This window comes from Lissotriton vulgaris, chromosome 3_2 (assembly GCF_964263255.1).
Source record: "Lissotriton vulgaris chromosome 3_2, aLisVul1.2, whole genome shotgun sequence".
Lineage (NCBI taxonomy): Eukaryota > Metazoa > Chordata > Amphibia > Caudata > Salamandridae > Lissotriton > Lissotriton vulgaris.
This window is the reverse complement of record NC_141690.1, coordinates 232,374,857-232,395,357: the sequence shown is the minus strand read 5'-3', so window position 1 is coordinate 232,395,357 and position 20,501 is coordinate 232,374,857. Positions and strand designations below refer to the sequence as shown.

General features: G+C 44.5%; 1 protein-coding gene across 3 annotated transcripts in view; it reads left to right on the top strand.

The window, feature by feature from the left end:
* SMOX (spermine oxidase) overlaps positions 1–20,501 on the top strand; it is a 166,368-nt gene that overhangs the window by 144,321 nt on the left and 1,546 nt on the right. The gene's annotated exons all lie outside the window — the stretch shown is intronic.

Sequence of the window (20,501 nt, the reverse complement as noted above, 5' to 3'; positions counted from 1 at the left end):
GATTTGCCATTTAGAATCTCTTGGTTTGCCCAATCTGTTGTTGTTACCATCCAAATATAGTTTGGTGATACACTGTTTGCATACCCTGGCTCCAGAAAGACGAAATAATACACTCAAAAATCCTTTGCCTTTGGTTGGAGGTATGCGGAAAAAAAAATAGGTTATTACTGTGATTCTGATGGAATAATTTTCAAAAAGTCTGAAATGTCCGTGAAGGTTTCTACCTAAATCTGAAGTCCATTTCCAACTGTTTTGGAAGTAATGTATTGCTCCACAAGAAGCTGCAACTCTTACAGTTGTCAATGTACTCCTGGAAATCTGTTATGAATTCCATTTTCACCTGACTAAAATAAGCATGGGTTTATTTTTTTCATGGGAACATCTGCAAGCTAATACTCATACTACTGACATTTGTTTTTCTTCCTTTCTCATATTTTAAATAAAACATGTTGGTGTTTTCTCACTTTGCTGCTTCGCTAGGATATTTTTTTATCCCGCATATGCCATTTTATGCTCCGAGGAAAAAATTAGGTATATGCGACTTGTGAACTATGCCATCTTAGTCCGGCAACTTCGAATGAAAGTTCAAATTTCCTGAACATGTCTGAGGCCGGTGCAACTAACTTATCTCAATTGCTGCTGGAGGTTGTCCTAGACAACATGGATAGCACATCAGACTGCAGGGATTTCCTTGGCAACTATCGCCTGTGCGGCAGCGGGATATTGTAATATCCCTCACATGAGCCTGTCATCGCCTTCCCCCCATTTCCAGAGCCGCGCTGCGAAACAGCAGGGCCTGTGCAGTGGGGCAGGGTGCTGCGGGTGTGTGTGTGGGGGAGGGGGGGTGTATGCCACCAGACCATGGAATAGGAGTTATTTATTTATTTAATTTGCCCAAAGCTGTCGTCTGTCGACATCCTCCCACCCCACCACACTTGCCTGCTCTGGCCGCTGCTTACTTGAGAGCATAAGCCACTGAAGCACCTGGATAGAATTGCCATATTTTTCATTAAAAGAAAAAAACACACTGCCCACTTGTTACTGTTTTGACAAAAAATGTGTGCCGGTGATCGTTGTTGTTATGCATTGAAATATTTTGGGGTAATCCGTGAAGCGGGGGCTGAGTAAAAGGTGGGGCAAAATATTTTTGCTTTTCCCTAATTCCCATAGGAGTTGTCAACACACCAACTGCTGGACGGAATTACACCAAATTTGGCAGAAAGGTAGATTCTTATCAGTTAAGTCATCGGAGATATCATGGACCATGTCATGAGTGATATAATATGTGAGGTCATATGCGGGGGCGTAAGCTATAGCTGGCTCAAGTAACTAGAACTGCTGAATTTCACTTGTTTTGTACAAGTGAAATCTGAGCCTAACTATAACGTCCCTGTACGTATATATATATATATATATATATATATATATATATATATATATATATATATATATATATATATAATTACCTACTGGCAGTCGCCAGTAGGTATATATAGTTAGGATTTTTTCTCTATGGGATTTTTGAAAATTCTATGTCTAATAACTTTGGCGTTTGTGGACGGAATTGGCTGAAATTTTCAGGAAAATGGAACATTTTGTTTCTGAGCAGCCCCTGACAATTTGGGGGGGTTTGATTAAGGGGGGGGCGAGAAAAAAGGGGGGTCCCAAAACGCGTTTTTCCCATGTTAATTTCCATAGGGCGGTTGGCCTCACTTTTAGCTCGAACGGCTGAATGGATTTGCACGAAACTTGGCAAAATTGTAGGGACTGTTAGCCCGATGTGCCTTTGCTAGGTCTCAATATATGTGCTCCAGTGGATTTTGAGTAATTTAGGTTCAAAAAAAGATATATATCTGGGCGGAGCCTAACCACACATCTGATCTGATTGGCTGTCAGCATTTCATCCAAGAAGTGTTGGCAGCCATCTTGGGACCAATATACATGATAGCACCTCATTAAAAAGCATTGTAGTTAATAGAGGGTTTTAGGACTTTAGTTACATTATAAATCATTTGTTGATGGTACCATACTCGTTTTAGGAATTGTGGTGGGTTCTAAGGTGATTTTACCATGTGAAAAAACCTTCTGCTGTGATATCATGAATATTGTTTGAAAGAAAACTAATATCTCATGATTTTCCCACAGTGGTTTGGAAGGGGATCTATAAGCTAAACTGAAAGCATATTTTCTGTAAATTCACATTATCTTTCTCAGTCATGTGAAAATGAAGTCTGACATTCTCAGTAAAACATGTACATCCAACAAGGACAGAGACTGTCAGTTGATTCCTTTGTGTTCTACTGCAGCCTCCTAGAGTGTTCTAAAGAACAACTAGAGCGCTAACAGTCCTACTTATTACAAAGGTATGGCACACCTGAAGCCATCTTGATTGGAATAAAGTGGTAACTCTTAAAACATTTAATTTAAAAAGAAACAACATGAGGGGGTATATTTTGCCATAGAAAGTATGATTAGTGCTGCAGAATGAAAAATTAGGGCACATTTTGAGTGACTTCTCAAATCCTTTTCTATTTCATTAAAACATTCTGACATGCAGTCTCCCAAAATGGCCACCAGAGACAAAAGAGCCCAAATGTAGCCCAAATATCACCCAGATGTAGCCCAAGTATAGCCCTATGACAGAATGTCCCAGAGTGTTCTAAAGAACAACTAGAGCGCTAACAGTCCTACTTATTACAAAGGTATAGCACACCTGGAGCCATCGTGATGGGAATAAAGTGGTAACTCTTAAAACATTTAATTTAAAAAGGAACAAAATGAGGGGGTATATTATGCAATAGAAGGTATTATTAGTGCTGCAGAAAGAAAAATGAGGGCAAATTTTGAGTGACTTTTCAAATCCTCTTCTATTTCATTAAAAAATTCTGACATGCAGTCTCCCAAAATGGCCACCAGAGACAAAAGAGCCCAAATGTAGCCCAAATATCACCCAGATGTAGCCCAAGTATAGCCCAATGACAGAATGTCCCAGAGTGTTCTAAAGAACAACTAGAGCGCTAACATTCCTACTTATTACAAAGGTATGGCACACCTGAAGCCATCTTGATTGGAATAAAGTGGTAACTCTTAAAACACTCAATTTAAAAAGGAACAACATGAGGGGGTTAATTTTGCCATAGAAAGTATGATTAGTGCTTCAGAAAGAAAAATTAGGGATCATTTTGAGTGACTTCTCAAATCCTCTTCTATTTCATTAAAAAAATTCTGACATGCAGACTGAAACATGCACTTTGAATACCAGCAGCAGACGTCCCTGGTGAGCAGTAGCTTTACTACAGTGATCTAATGTGCAACTAGAGTGCTAACATTCAGAATTTATGGCAAATGTGTGACACATCTGAATGCCTTCTTGATGGAACCAAAGTAAACAAGCATTGCAAATGCAATAGATCTCGCCCTCGTTTAAGTTAAAGCCATTCTGTTTGTAATGAGGTGGCTTTTTAGCTTTGCTTTTATTAGTGTTTTTTCAACTTTCATGTAAATAACATGCATCTGTATGCATATAAGTATATGTATGCATGCATTTATGTTTGTATTTATATAGATATACAGATGATATATGTTTATATATGTATGTATATATATATATATTCACTGAAAAAACCATAGGCTATAGACCATATATAGTTAGGAATTAGCATTTACAAAACCTTGAAAATTCACTGAAAAAACCATAGGTTATAGACCATATATAGTTAGGAATTAGCATTTACAAAACCTTGAAAATTCACTGAAAAAACCATAGGTTATAGACCATATATAGTTAGGAATTCGCATTTACAAAACCTTATTTTACTCCACACAAAACCATTGAAATTCCATATATAGTTAGTTGCACTAACTATATATTGCGCACCCGCAATCCACTGCTGATGATGTCACATATTACATCATTCATGACATGGTCAGTGACATCACTGATGACATCTCAAATGACATCACTGATGACATCACTGATGACAACATCCAGTGACTGTATGTTTCTGTAAAGTTAAAATATGTCTTGCATATTGAAGAATGAGTGGATGTATAAGTGTCTGGATGAAGGATTTAGTAGGTGCATGACTGACTGTATGAGTGAGTGATTAAATGTGTCTCACTGAGTGCATGGGTTAGTGACTAAACTGTCTTAATTTGTGCATCATTATGTCTGTTGTTCTGTAAACTGTTGCATGTGTTGATAAGTAGCTATATGAGTAACTATATGGGTTATTGATTGGTTGCCCAAGTATTTGTATGGGAGACTGAGTGTGGTTGTGGGTGGCTGGGAGGTGTATGACTCTGTGCATAGATGTGTGAGCAGTTGATTCACTAGATGTATGGTTTCAAAAGTGCATGTGGAAACAGCTGTATGGGCGGTTGACTGTGTGCATGAGTGTATTGGTGAGTGAATAGATATCTCAGTGCTACATATCAAAGTAAGTACATATGTAAAACACAGTACATGTGAGAGTTGACATATATAAATAACTGTGCATAAGAGCCAGTGAATGTGTGAGTGGCTGTATGGATCTTTGTGAACTTGTATCAGGGATTGTATAAGAGAGTAAATATGTGTTAGTATATGTTTGAATAAGTAAAGTTTGTATAACTGTATAGTTGAGGAAATGGAGGTGTGATTGATTCTTTGCATGACTGACTAGGTGTGTGAGTAACTCCATGGATGAGTGACAGTCTGTGAGTGTCTGTCTGTTTACACTGATTGTATCTAAGGTTATATTAGAGTCTGAAGAGGTTCATCGTATTATCACATGAATGATATCATCAGTGATGTGATCAGTAATGTTAAATGAGATGTCATCAGTGATGTCATTTGAGATGTCATCAGTGATGTCATTTGAGATGTCATCAGTGATGTCACTGACCATGTCATGAATGATGTAATATGTGACTTCATCAGCAGAGGATTGCGTGTGCGCGATATATAGTTAGTGCAACTAACTATATATGGAATTTCAATGGTTTTGTGTTGAGTAAAATAAGGTTTTGTAAATGCGAATTCCTAACTATATATGGTCTATAACCTATGGTTTTTTCAGTGAATATATATATATATATATATATATATATATATATATATATATATATATATATATATATATATATATAAAATCTTAGTCCTCACTAATACTGGTGTGAATCCACTCTGGATATTTGGTGAAACTTACCCTATTTACATATGTAATGGATCTATGTGCAATCGAGCGGCATTGGATGGATGTGCAGTGGGTGTGTATATGTATGTGTGTATATATCTATCCCAGTTGTAAGCTTACTGGTTTCAAAGCCTTGCATGAAATTCTTTTTTTGTAACTTGGTATGCATAGTTCCATTGTCTGAAAGGAAAAGATTGGCCTTGAAGGACCTGCACAAAGCCCTTTAACATGCCTCCGATATTTTACTTGGAGACTAACAAGACCGAACATTTGCAGTCCTCTTGAGATGCAGCCTAGCTGGTAAAAGCCCTGCCTTCTGTGGTTCTTTATAGAAGGTACCGCAGCTCAGCTCTGCCCTTTGGGTTACGTGAAGCTTTCGGAGGGCTGTGCATGCACCGCTGAAAGCCTAAATTGACTGCACATTTAGCTCTTGTGAGTGGGAGCCAGGTTCGTTGTGCTTAGCAACGGGTCAAGTACTGCAGATCGAGAGATGTAATGCTATTCCTGGCCTCAGCAGAGGCCCCTGTTTATATTTACTATATCCCGGCATTGAAAAAAGCAAAAATAAGTATATATGAAATGCATAAATGAAATGAAATGAATTTGTACTTGTAAAGCGCACTGCTACCCCAGCAAAGGGGCGTCCTGGCGCTGTACTCATACTGCTGTGGAACCCTTCCTGGCTTTTCCCTAAGAAATGTCCACTCCTGGGCACCCCCAAGGTGAAGCCAGGCATCCCAGCGCTGTTGGGGCCGTAAATTATGTCACATAAACGCACCCAATTTTTTTCAATTGCTGTTCATCTATATAGTGATTTACAGTCTGATGTAGCGCCTTCCCATCCACTCAGAACCTGAAGCATAGTTTTCCCGTATTGTAAAAGTATATATGGTTTCGTGATTATCGGTATTCCAGTGCTCCGATTGATTGCAAGCTGACATTCAGTGATTTATAAAACACAAACAAGTTGATAGTGATAGCCATTTTCTCATTGCTCTCGCACATTTTAGAATTTAAACATCCTTTGCTGAATTGTGCATCTACAGCAATTCGATAGCTCCCTGTATGGATTTCGGTTCTGCTACAAAACAGTAACCTTTTCATAAAAGGTAATGCTTAACCATGGATATAAGTCCTCTTCCTGGCTACAGGAAACACCTGTGAAAACATATACCACCATATAGTTCACGTAAGGCTACACATTTTCGACCTTGCTTAGGAGGTGTTGAATATCATCATCAAACAACTTTATTTCGGTTCGGAGAACCGTAAAAGTACACAATAGCAAATCTCTCTGTGATAAATAAAATACATAATAGATGAATGCACAGTTCATTACAGTACATCTCAGTGGTAAATAAAGTACATGATGAATAAAAAACGCACAGTTCATTACAGTACCAATAAACGGAAAAAATTAAGATCATAAAACATCTTTGTGCGATAGAGAACAAAGTACCTCCACAATGAGACAATTCTAGAACGACAATTAACACTGCATTACAGCACATAATTTAAAATTAATTAAGAGCATATTGCATTTGTGTACCTCACTGCTAAAGCAAATTCCAGAAAGGCAAAAACCTCAAAGAGAGAGGCTAAAAATGAGCTCTAAAAGGATCCAATATGCCAACCGTGATGTCTAGCAGTACACAGGAATTTGGGGATATTCTGACAATGTTACTGTAGGTAAACAAAGAGTATAGTGAATAATGTAAAAAATACATTAAAATCAATAAAAAATTAATATATTTAAAAAACTCCCTTAAGATAAGATATTTCGCCCAACCTTGAATCTAATGTTCCAGATTGAGCGGATAAAGAAATTGCAGACTAAGCATGCAAGGATGTACACAAGTCTGCCTTACAGATTCCCAAGGCTATGTATCCGTTGCCAAGCTCAAGAACCCAGAAGAGTCCAAACATAGAAGAAACCAACAGTCCCAAAGACCTTTTTCACAAGTAACGGATTGAAAATGGGTATCTAGAGAACGCAAAAACAGTAGGTTGATGTGTGCCGGTTTTCAGAATTCTGAGAGCCTCCGAGAAGTGCAATATTCCTAGATTTCTGCAAAGTTGGACTAGCCATTTGGACCTAGATTTCTTTTAAACTGGGCAAAAAAAAGAAAGCACAGGCCTCTGTTTCCTGAGTTGTACCATAAAATGGACATTTTTGCAATGAATCCCATCCCTCACCTCTCCAGCGATTGCTAAATGTGCGGAGGGGAAGTGATCTTGTCTAAACTGGATATAAAGCTTCCTTGCTAAAGCCGGTTGGACTTAGTCTAGAAAATCCTCCAATCTGTAGATATCTTTCTGCCCTAAAAGTCTTGCTGTCATAGCACCCAGGGAAGAGCTCCATCAAAAGAGAAAGCAACTTGAACCCCTTTAAGTATTTCACAAGTTCCTCCTTAGACCCAATCAGGGAAGCCTCAGCGAGATTAATCCACAGGCTCACTTTACCAATGCGTTTTTTATTGTTCCGCTGATGTAATGAAGCCATGGCTGCCTTCCCATCCCCAGTAACACTAGAATCTCCTTCATGGCCAATCTATAAGAGATCAGGTGGCTCAAAGAGTTGTCCAAAAGAGAAGGGGGGGATCACAGTCCAATTTCCTGCGAAATAGGTGTAATACCTAGATCTAACCATAGTGGGGACTAATGTGGTATGGGGGGAGGGGAAGATTCACCATTTGCCTAATGAACCTGTTCTTTGTCTGTGTGATTGTGTGATATCTCTTACAGGCTTATGTCCCCAAAGCTTGGCCCCATACATAGTAGCACCTAGGGCTTGTGATTTATAAATCTCAATAGTAGGGCTAATGGGCTTGAAATAGGATCCCCTGTATCTCCTTGAGAGCCCACCCATATGTTGGGCCAGCTTAAGCCTTTGCTTAGCAGTATGGAACAACCAATCCCTATGGTTGCTAAGGGTTATCCATAGATAGTTAAACGTGGATACCCTCTCTATTCCATTCTAACCGAAATGTAGGCGTGTTGGGTTGTATGGATTGAGGATCATCAGCAAACATTAGTGCGGGCACCTTGATAGAGGCCAGCCTAGGTGCATCATTGTTAATTGTGTTCAATTAATCCATAACGCCAATAATATACAAACTAATTTCAGGGCAAACGCACATCCTTTTCGGACTCCCTTGCTTACAACAAAAGGTTGAGGGTTCCCCCAATTTACCACAGTGGACATGTGTGAGATTCTTCTCATAGAGTCTCTTAATTTATGGCACAGTTAGGAGGGGGAGCCCATATTGTCCAGAACGCACCAAAGCAAATCCCTCTGGACTAAGTCAAAAGCTGACTTTAAATCTACAAATATCAGAGTGAGGCTGCCACTCTCAAAGATACGTTTTCCAATATAAAGGTAGTAATCTGAAAACATTTGATCTCTCATAGATGTAGGCAGCCAAAAACCTGCTTGAAAGGGGCTAAGAACCTTATTTTCCTCCATCCACTCCTGTAGTCTTACTAATATCAGTCGGGAAAATACTTGTTGCATTGTATCGATCAGACTAATAGGTCTGTAGTTATCAGGCAACAGTAGGGAGATTTTCTTATAAATGGGGATAATTTCTGCCCCTGCCCAAGAATAAGAGATAGGCACCCCCTCCATGATGGCGTAAAAGATCACCAATAAGTATGAACCCCAGACTTCATGTTCAGAAAGATAAAGGTCCCCTGGTATTTTATCTCTGCCAGGTGCCTCGCGAGGGCGATCTTGCTAATGGCCCTAAGCGCTTCCGCCAGGGTAATCCTTCTGACCTTGGGAGGACGAATTCCTGCTTGGTAGACCCTTACCAGTTATTCTGGCCACGTGCTCAACTTGTCCCTCCGGGGCACCATACAGGGACCGGGAGTGTTCATTCCATACACATCTGAAATATTATTCTCTCTACTATCTCTACCCTCACATGCCCATACCTAGCTATGTTCCAAAATGGCTTGAACTCCTTACACTTAGTGGCACAAAGAAGGGAATCCCGTTTGCTAATTCCCACCCCTTTTTTTGCCGAGATAATGGCATTTTCATAAGCAACTCTCGCTGTTCGAATCAAATTGCTGTCTTTACTTTTTAATGCCTTTAATAAGGCTAATTTATCAACTCGGCAGTATTTGTTAAACCATGAAGATATATTCTTCCTCAGGGCCCCTAGATCGTGCTTATACATGCAAAACCTTTTAGTTTTCCAACTGGCAATGTGTAAATCTTGGCCACCCTACCAGAGTGGCAGACTTTATCATCAGGTGTAATATCTTTGCTCATATCTGTTAGGGAATTGCCCACAGCCTTATACAAAGCATCAGTTAAGTCTGGGGACTGTTCCAACGCAATCCATTGTATTCTACGTCCTTAGGAAGTCTGTCTGTCTGCCATCCAACCGATCAGTACATGTTGCTGTTTCACTTCTAGTGGGTAGAGCTAGATTAAGGGACAAAGCATTGTGATCGCTATCCTGTCTAGGCAAAATTTCCAGATCTAAAGGGCCATAACCATACGTCTACAAAAATGTAATGAATTAAATAAACACCCCACCCAAGTAAACCTATGGAACCCCTGACTTACTGCGCTCATTGCAAGCTCAAAAAGAGTGGTTCAGAGTACGGGCATTAATTCCAAGGGCCAGGGGCGACTACTTCTCAAAGGGGGGGGTATAAACAACACTGGAAAGGCCCACAACCTATCCCCATCATACCAAGTATCACCATGACTGACGTCAAAGGGCTCAAAATGACACTTGAATACTCCCCTCCCCAACCTTGAAGGCACTTCCCGGTAGTGTGGACAAAAAGATAGTTCAATGCTCCCCAGCCGGAGATTCATGACCATCGCACACTGGTCTAGAATAAACATTGACCAAATAGACTTAAACTTTGGGGGCAAAGGTTAGTAAGACGCACAGAATGTCATCAAAGAGAGTGTCTAGAATTTTGGCCACACATCCCAGTAGCTACTCACGTGGACAACCAACTGATGGTCTGCTTCCCCCCCCCCCTTGGATGGCTGCCTTAGTAAAGGTTGCGTTGACTGGGTGCAGGGCACCCTTAGTTAACCAGGTGTTTTTTTTATATAGCGAAATATGATACTGGTCTGTAAATGGCCCTCAATCACTACAATCCAATTTGCCCTCCAGTCCAGCAACATTCCATGACACCACTTTAATAGACTTTATAACTTCCAACGGGCCCGGTGTTATCGTGAAGTCATCCAAAGCATTAGACTCTCCTGTTAGTATGGGCACTTGACTCAACGTCCCCCTGCCCCCCTAATCTTGAAATTGGTTGCACTACAAGGATGCTCACCAGGTCTAAGTTTGTTATGTTATGTTATGTTATTGAGGGATTTCTATAGCGCTCAGCTACTCCGAGGAGTGTCCCGGCGCTTATGATCCTCACAGGCACAGAATGGGGGGGGGGGGGGGGGGGGGGGCGAGAAAAGGCACTTACTGAACAAAAAGCAGAGTTTTAAGATTTTTCCTAAAAGCCAGCAGATTACCGTTAGTTCTGAGGGACAGAGGTAGAGCATTCCACAGCTGCGGTGCGAGGCGTCCACCTCACAGAGCGCGCCAAATCGCAGGAACAAGTGGAAGATCTAAGTGAAGTTTGCAGTCCTCCCTACTGTTGTTCATGGCTTCAAAATCATCTTCTAAAGAAGGGAACTCTTGTCAAGGAGTGTAGCAATCCAAGGGGTCACCCCCTCATGACCTGACTAACCGCTAAACCTGGGTGAGTTGTCAAGCATACTTCACCCCGCAGATGACCACCCACACTTGGGGGGCCTAGCTAAGCGTGGTGGGTTCTGGCTTAAAGAGTTGTTGGAGTTTCCCTACTCCCATTTCCACCCTCCCACGCAATAATCTAAATCACCCTTATTTCGCCTGGAAACATGGCCAGCCCATATTTTGGAAAGTCAGTCTATCCCCTCCAGCACATTAAATCTGCTGGCGACAAAACGCTGTAGGTCCGGGCACACGGCGCCTGACAATCATAATTCCAAATTTTGAAGTTGGGTTCGAAGATTTGGGGGCCTGCTGGCAGAAATTCACCATTGACCGTGGAATCACTCCTACCAGAATTTACAGACAAAGGGCCTCTCAAGTTTGTATCATTTGGCGCCACAATGCCCCCACAATTGCTCCTCCCCTTTGCACTTGTATCGCTAGACTGGGGCATGGCAGCTGGGGGGGAAGAATCAGTCTGGCAACCTCTCTCCATTGTGCCCTTGGCCCAACACCCCCCAAACCTCCCCGTGCTACACACAGGACATCCCTGGACATTTGACTCTGCATGTCCAAGCAGACTTTTAGGGGTATCAGTTCATCAAGAAGGACTGATTTAACCTGGGCTAAAGTGTCCTTTATTAGAGACATTACCACCTGAGGCCGAGAGATCTTTCTACCGTCTCCATCATCAAGCACAGGAGCTTCATCGTCCTCCTCATCCATGGGGAAAAACCCTGCAAGTTTGTCTGTCTCTTCTAGAGGGCACATGGCTGTGGCGGGCAGTATGCTACTTCTTGCGAGCCACATATGTCCCCACACTCCTTTTCTCTGTCCGGGAACAATTACTTTCCAAACCCCTGCCATGGGCAGTTAACTCTAGCCTGGCCAGAGGCCAGGAAAATGTCATTGGCAGAGTGCTCCGGACTACAAGGTGGAACAAGGAGGGGGTCCATTGTGGGGCAATGCGCATCAATGCTCAGGGAAAGACGTCTCTGCGTTAATTCTTTTTTTGTAGCCCCCCCCCCTTCATGTAGCATCCTATCAATCGAAGTGGGTTTTGTGGAAAATATTGGAGACTGAACCCTCCCATGGCATTTTCTCTTCCCCCATTGCTTGGACAGGTAGATCATATTTGCTCATCACTGGGTTTCACAAAAGGAGGCCGAAGACCAAAATGTAGGGCTCTAAAGGGCTACCCCAGTCTCATACATAACAGTGACCCTTCCAGACCAAACAATTGCCTGGGTAAAACAAACTCTGGCTTTGCAGCCACTCACCCCAACAGAATCTCTCTCTGAACTGTGGCTAAGAAACCAACAAAAGAGATGTGGCCCAGCCTCCTCTGGCTGCAGACTGGCCCATGCTTGGCAAGGTCTTCACCAAGGCACGACCCGTGCGCGTCCCGCACTGCGGTGTCAAGATATGGGCTTTATGCACCTCCAGGCGCCGTGTGAACATTGACAGCCCCTTGCTTTTGCAGGTGGTGCTGGGACTTGTAGTGTTTCCTATTTATTCTGACCTCCTGTCGATGTGATTAAAAAGGGGAGATCGGAAAGAAGGATGTTATGCACCTTTTTTCCTCAAAGGTCGACCTGTTTCAAGCCGTACCCCTATTGGCTTTTGATCAGGATCTAGGGAAACTAACTCCCTGGTACCACTCCTGCTGTATTACACTGAACGCATAAGTAGAGAATTAGATGGTACAGCCCTGTGGCCGTATGCATGGTTCTTCGTTTATATTCAGCAAAATCAATCATGTTGTAGTGAGCACCTCCAAGTGAAAAAAACAAGTTCGACAACATCATACCGAGTGGTCGCATCTAGTGTAGCTCAAATGGAGCTTTATATTCAAACAGCCTGTGGTATGAGAATATAATGCCAAAATCACTTTAGACACACACACACATATTATGATAAAAACACATCACATATGTGAGGGTCTGGGACGGGCCCTAGGCCCTCATGCTAGCAAGCACTCATGCACTGACGCAGGACACACTGGAGATCTGGTGCAACTGGCCCAGAGCACGTGCGCTCAGCCTCTTTTATTGATCCTGTGTCACATGACCAGTGACATCAGTGGTGGGTGGGTGTTCAGTGTGAATACAGGCTTCAGCACTAGACTGCTGGCTTGTGCTGGGCATTACATCCCTTCCCAAATTGGTTAAAAAAAATCAAACCAAACATGAAAAGTCCAAAAACCTGTGGGGGAAAGAAAGCACAGAAAATAACATTGGACTTGCGCTTTCAAAACGAGTCTCTTTGGCTGCTTGCAAGCCGCAGGCAGTATAGTTCTTGCGTTTTGGATTAATAGTTCTTGGTGGCACGGTTCGCAGTTGTTCGGCGGGTTCATTCTTTGTCTGTCTTGTCTGTCTGCTGTTCTCGGCCCTGCATTTTGCTTCTCTCTCTTGGTGACTAATAGTTAAAGAGAGATCGGTGACATGGTTGTTGTTTGTCTTCCGGCTTCTTTTCTCCATGCTGGTTGCGTGATGTTTCGGGGCAGGCTTCAGTGTGTTTCTTGGCAGGTGTAGAGAGTAGGTGCGAACATCCCTCTCACTAGGATGCCCCTCTCGCCGGTTTTCTTCTGCCACAAGATGTCCGGGAGGACCTCTTTGCTAGGTTTCCACTGGACTGGTGTTTTTGGTCGCGTTGCTCTACCATAGCCTACGGGCCGTGAGCAGGGTGCTCCACGAGCCTCACCGTCGTGTCCTAGTTCCACCTGAAGGTTGAGTTGTCGACTCTCTTCATTGCTCGCGAGGCTTGCATCCTCTTGGGTCCTGCAGACGTGCTTCAGTAGGTCTATCTCTCGTGCGGGACTTGCTGCCACCAGAGTCCCTCGAGGCTTCTGATACTGGTTTGCCACGGGCTGGTGTGAGGTAGGTCAGGTCCTCCACTTCCGGAGTCCCGAGTAGTCTCTCCATCCAATCTTCCGCTCAAACCCCAGAAGTAGATGTCGCCAACAGTCTATCTTGCTCTCTTCTGCGATCGCCATGTGGATGGATGGCTCGTAGGTGGTTGTCTCTGTTCTGCGCTGCCGGTGCGCTTGCCAGGTTTGTCTTCCAATGCACTCAGGTGTTCCAGTGCCTGTTCCTTTTCCTTCTTTCCACAGGGGTGGCTTCTTTCTTCTTTTCTTAGTGGCGGCAGCCACACTGTTCTTTCTTCCTTCTTCTTAACCTGACAGTCGTGCCACTCTGATTACTTCTTCCTCCTTTTCTTCGTAGTGGCGATGGCCACTCTGTTCCTTCTCCTTTCTTCTTTTCTTCCTTTCTTGGGTGGCGGCATGCCACTCCGATCTTTCTTCTTCTCTTCCCCTCGCGACGTACCCTGGTCCCCTTTTCTTCATCTTCTCTGGCCAGGCTTCCCCATGCAGCGCGCGGACTCTGCACGTGTCTTCCTGGTCTTGTCCTAGTCCTAGGACACTGTCTTCTTGTCACTCTCTTCCAGGGTTGGCGTCACGACCTTCACATCTTCTTCCTATCGCTTTCGTTAATTTGTGTGGTTGAAGTTCGTGGGTCCAGGTCCTCGGACCGCGCCTTGTCCGAACTTCTTGGACCTCGTGCTGGTCCCTTCTGCCGAGGTCTGGCAGGTAAGCTTCGTGGAGCTGAGCTTCTTGGTGCTTGGTGACCATGCTGAGTGGTCCTGTTGCTGTTGTGTGGATTCTTCAATGCTACGGGTTGACTGCGCAACCATCTTCTTTTCATCTCCGTTTGATTGCTTTGGTGCGCAACTGGGTGCGCTCTTCGTATCTTCTTTGTGACTTGCTACTTTGGGCTTGTGCTGTCCGCACTGCTGCGCATTTGCGTCATGCGCTTTCGCACTTCCTGGTGATGGGTTCTAGAACCATTGTTGGTTCGTGTGGGGTGTTCTTACTTTCGCCATTCTGTTGCATCGATGGCCTGTTGGCCACCAGGCATCGCTGTCTTCTCTTCTGGCGTGGCGTATAGATGCTTCTTGGGTGTTTGCTTCTGGAGGGTTGCGTCACCACTCCATGGATCTTCTTTTGGTCGTGCTTCTTCTGTTTGGTGCTAGTTGCGATTCTTGTGATCTTCTTCTTGTGGGCGCACTTGTCGCGCGTTCTCTTGGATGTCCTGTGAGGAGTCCCTGCAGTCCTGGCGCGCTTCTGGGATTTCTGGTGCTTTCATGGGGTTGTCTTTGCGCTTCTTTGGGCTTCTGGCGCGCTGCTGCGCATTTACCTTTTCACTTCCTCGGCGGTGTGATGACTTGTAGACTTCCTTGGACGTGACGGTGGGCAGGTTGCTGCCCTTCGTATTCTTTTACTGCAAACCTGGTTTGTGGGGCGTTCCTCGTCGAGCTTTATGCTCTCTGGTTCCTGGGGGTGATCAGTTTGCTCTCACCTTTGCTTCCTGTGGCTTTAGGAGTGGTGCATTTCGCAGGCAGTCTCACTGGGCACCCTCCTCTTGCCTTATCCTTGCGTGGGTATCCTTGACTGTTATCTCGCAGTCAAACCTGTTGCTTCTCTGGTGTGGGGCATCATTATGGGTCTTGGGCATTCGTGGTTGTGTTCTCAGTATTGCTGGACTTTATTGTACATCGTGGGTGTAGTTCCGCATTTTGGCCACTAGATGGCGGGAATCTCGTGGGCAGGCACCAGTAGTCTTTCCCTACGTTGCAGCCGGTGCTGGGTTTTGTGCTGCGTGGGGACAAGTGTTGGTGCAGGGTTTCAGTGGTAGTTAGGAGAATGGGGCCCGGGACCACAGTGAGTACTTTCACTGCGTTTTTTCCATTTTGCAGGCCTGGGTGTACTCGCTCTCTTTTGCAGGAAATAGCTCTTGTGGGAAGAGGAGCTGGAGGGCAGCCAGAGGCAGTCGCGGTGGTTAGCCTCATTATCACCGGCTTCTAACTTTCAATGTTGTGTTGCGTGATGGACGGGCGCTGGGGGCTCATTCAAAAGAGTCAATACAGGTTGGATGCCATCCTTATTTCCTTGCGCCCCGCTGCTGCAGCTTCAGTCCTCACATGCTGCGCGGCGGGGAAGGGTGTCGGTGTCGGCTGGTCTCCGCCTTTGGTTACATACACACTGAGCAGTGGTGGGCGATGCAGGCGGTCATCGCTGGACTGCTGCCTTTTGCGGTGAGTTTATGTTTGGCTGGGCCTGCGCTGGGATTGTACGGGTGATGTTACCGGCTGAGGCCGGGTGCTGATTTCACGTTTCTCCACCCCCGCCGCTTTCACAACACACGCGGCGGGGGAAGAAGTTAACGCTTGACGGGTGGGCTCCGATAAAGCTGTAGTTGATCTCCGCTTTAACCCTTCGGCGCCCGGCAGCTCTCCTCACGCTGTGGGCGCTCTAGGCTAAGGTTTTTCACCCCGCCACCGCAGTTCACACACGCGGCGGGGGACTCTGCATGCAGGCCGCGGGTGGGCTCCGCGAGCCTTGCTTCTTTAACGGGGCTATAGCGGCTGATGCCGCGTCGCTGCAGATAAGCCGCGGGTGGGCTCCGTGAGCTTTGTCTTAATTAACGGCGGCATTTGCGGCGTCGCTGCGCGAGCCTTGCTTAATTAAAATGATGGCTGGCGCCGCTCTCATTTCAGGGGGCATAGTCTGTGTTCGTGGCTCATAGTGGGTGGGCTCCGCTTTTGGTGTTTTACAGTTTGTGGCTCACCTTCGGCCGACGGGCCTGTTCTTACGCGGGTGGGCACCGCGATGGCTTCTCTGTATCCTCAGCGCACCGGCAGGGCGGGCCACGGCAGGCTGGAGAGGTGCGGGTTGGCTCCGGTCACCTCCTCCTTCTTCTCCAGGCCCGGGGCTCGACACACGCCTCGTGGGCCTCTCGGCAGCCGGATCTGTTCGACGCAGGGGGTGCTCTCAGGCGAGCAGCATTCTCTTCCCCTTTTTCTCCTTGACAATTTTAATTAGCTGGCACGCATGGGCACAGCTAAACCCTTGTCGCCATTGTGTGGGTCTGGGACGGGCCCTAGGCCCTCATGCTAGCAAGCACTCATGCACTGACGCAGGACACACTGGAGATCTGGTGCAACTGGCCCAGAGCACGTGCCTCTTTTATTGATCCTGTGTCACATGACCAGTGACATCAGTGGTGGGTGGGTGTTCAGTGTGAATACAGGCTTCAGCACTAGACTGCTGACTTTTGCTGGGCATTACAACATACACATAAGAAGCTAAAAATTAGCATCTTGGTTTCTCCGGGGGTGAGATTAGCCTGTAGTCACACTCACTTCAAGGCTCCGCCTCTGCCTTTTCACCTACTCTGTGCACCGCCGGGGACCGCATATTGCTAACGCGAGGTCTGCGGGCCGGTTAAGTCCAGTCTGGAGCGCTTGGACGTTACGTCCCCATTCTCAAGGAAAAACTAGACCTCAGTGGAAAACCAAGATGGCAATTGAAAATGGAACCTCCCACTCTGTTCTATGAAGATATACGGAAGTACACGAAAAAAGAGTAATTTGATTTACTGGTCTTCTTAAATAGAAAAAATAATTTTTTTGTGTGTATGGATGATGGAGGACATGTAGAAGGGCGTTTTGCAACACAATGTAGTTGAAAGGGTGTGTATAAAAATAGACAAATGATGGAAAAATGTGCCTAGAAACACACCAAGATTGAGAGAAAAAGAAGGGAGATGAATTAAGGTTCAGATTCAATGTGCCCTTATCCCCACTTGATATGTTTATTTTGTGGGCTTACACAGAGTATTAGTGAAAGTAAACTGAGTAATCCACTGGGATGAGACAGGTGCATTATGTCAAACTGGTTTCTGTTTATCTAATGAATCAGCTCCACGAGATATTTGCGTTCAGGCCCTCTATATGTGTTTTGAGTTTAAAAACACAGCATTGTTCTCTTTCAAATAATCTCGGTTCAGCGCTCGCGGTGTCATTTATGTGCTCAAGGATGACCACTGTGTGTTTCTTTTCTATATAATGGGTTGACATCTTTGTGGTTGCACGGCCACATCTCAAATTGCTGCAATGTTTGCAGATTCTGGTTTTAATCTTTCTGGTTGTCATCCCTACATAATGTAGTTTACAGGGGCACGTTATTAGATACACCACTCTTTGTGTATTGCGGTTGGTGACATTACTTAGTTGCTAGGTCATTTTATTATTGATGGCACACTACAGCCACCACCTGGCTAGTGGCCCATAACTGGTATTATGGTGCTCTGTACATTTTCAGTAGTACTGCTTTTTTAAGGGACATGAGTGTGCCAACATCTCTTTGAGGCTTTTTCCTCGCTTGTGGAAAACATAGTAAGTGGTATTAACAAGGATCCACTATTTAACACACACCAGTGCTTTGTAATGATTTTCGTCTCCAAGTTAGACACTATATTGAAAGGGGTGATACATATTGGTCTTTCCCATTTGTTGTTGTGTGGTGGAGCCTCCAGGAGGGCTTACCTGTTTTTATTTTGTGCCTGTGCTTTTGCCCTGTACACCATATTTTGGGGATACCTCCTAGCCTACAGTTTGCAAGCTAGGTGGTTGGCTTGTATTCTGTAGTCCTTTAGCTCCGAGCAGGTTCTCCTCAACCTTAAAAACTGCCCAAATAGGGGTTCTTTCTTAGGTTTCTGGGATGAAAACTGTCGCACAATAGAAGGCAGTACAATAGAAGGCAGTTCTTTGTAAATGTAAATGTACATGAATTTATATAGCGCAAATCACCACTGGTTTCTAAGCGCTTGCTTAGGGAACCCGTCCTGGTATTCCCCTGTGAGATAACCCCGGCAGGGTATCCGCAAGGTGAAAGCCAGGCATCCCGCCGCGAGGGGCCGTTGTGGAGATTAAGCAAGCTATTGCCCAGAGTCGCAGAGTGTGAACCCGTGAATCGAGTAGGCACTGGAGCGAGAATTGTCGAGTCCATGGACATTTTAGGACTCAAGACCCCGCCGAGCCGGGAATTGAACCCTGGTCCCGGGCTGACCTCTGCTTCCAGGTCTGCCTCCTCTAACCAGTGAGCCACACTTCTCTTTGCCGTGGATTTCTTGTGAGTTGTGGTTTTTAGAGACCCTGGTCCACTACTATATTTAGGTCTAGAAACACAAATTCCTTCCTTCCTTCCTTATGGTGTGGGTGAATTTCAGAAATTGCTTCTGTACATTTAACCAAATCAAGAAATTTGTCGCTGTGACTTCGTTGCCCTCCCAGATTACGAGAACATCATTGATGTATAACTTTATATTTCAAGAAAGGGTTCTGAGGACCAGGAATTTTGCGTGCTTCCAGATGGTGCACATAGAGGCCGGCTATACTTGGTGCGAAGGTGCTTACCATACTGGTCCCGTGCTGTTGCAAATAGAGGGGTTTCCTTGAATCTGAAGACCTTCTGAGTTAGAGGCCATTTACAACATTCCATCACAGTTTTCAGTGTCTGGAAACCCCATTCTTCTTCAAAGAGTACTTCTTCGATTATGTTTAGGGTTTCTGCTTGTGGGTGGCTTGTGTAGAGGCTTTCAATGTCAAACCCATAAGGATGTGTATGCCTGGGTTATATTGTATGCCTTTCAAAAGTCAGAGTATTGCTTTCATGTCCTCAAAGTATGTGTCAGTCTTTTGGACAATTAATCTAGATAGAGGTTCCAGGATTGATCCTATCCCTGATACTATTGGTTGCCTGGGTTGGTTATCCAAAGTTTTATGGATTTTCGGGATAGTATAAAAGTAGGGGTTGTTGGGTTCTTATAATTCAGATATTCCCCTTCTTTCGGCGTGATACAATCATGTTCTCGGGCCTCTTCAGTCAAACTCGCAGTCTGTACTCTGTGAAATTCTGTTGGGTCTGTGGTTAATGGATTGTAGTTTCTCCTGTCTCCCAGAAGCCTGAGACCATTCTTTCTGTAAGCTTCGGTGAACTGGATGACTGTTGCTCTACCTTTATCAGCTGGCTTAACCATGCTGCTGCCAATAGCCAGTTTGTGTATTGCTGCCTGCTCATCTTTTGTGGTATTATGAAAGAGTCTTATGGTTCTAGTGTCTACGTCTCAGATTTCTTTCAGAACTACCTTCTCGATTGTGAGAATTTCTACAGAAATAGTGGAGGCTGGTGGGGTAAAACAAGATTTTACTAGTTGAATAAGAGAATAAACAGGATGCACCTACTAGCCAGGTAATTTTAAGGTCTCCTCTAGCACTGAACCTCCCCCACCCCTATTTTTAACACCATCTCCTTTATCATTGTGTAGACACTTAAGTGCTCCCGCGTAGTCCATAGGTCACGGTACACCCCGCTCCATAGCGGAACGGGATTGACTCCATGATAAAGCATGCCTCCAAGGGGTAACCCTGGTGAGTGTTTTATTTTTTAAAACACTGTTTTCACCAGCACAGGGTTAGTTTCCTTAACATAGCTGGGCTGCCATTTTGTGATGTAATATTTTGCATGGTTATGTTGTCATTCCAGTTTGAGCGTGGAAATGGAGTGCATTATGTAGTTGTTTAAGGTTAGCTAATTACCGTTACCTGCACATTCACAAGCAGAAATGTATCTTTAACAACGGCTTAAAGTTAAACTGTTTAAGGCTATGTGTTTACAGGACACTAACGTCTGATTAATAATGTATTTACCTTCATAGTAAAGAGTCGACGTGATTATTGTACTCAGTCTCTT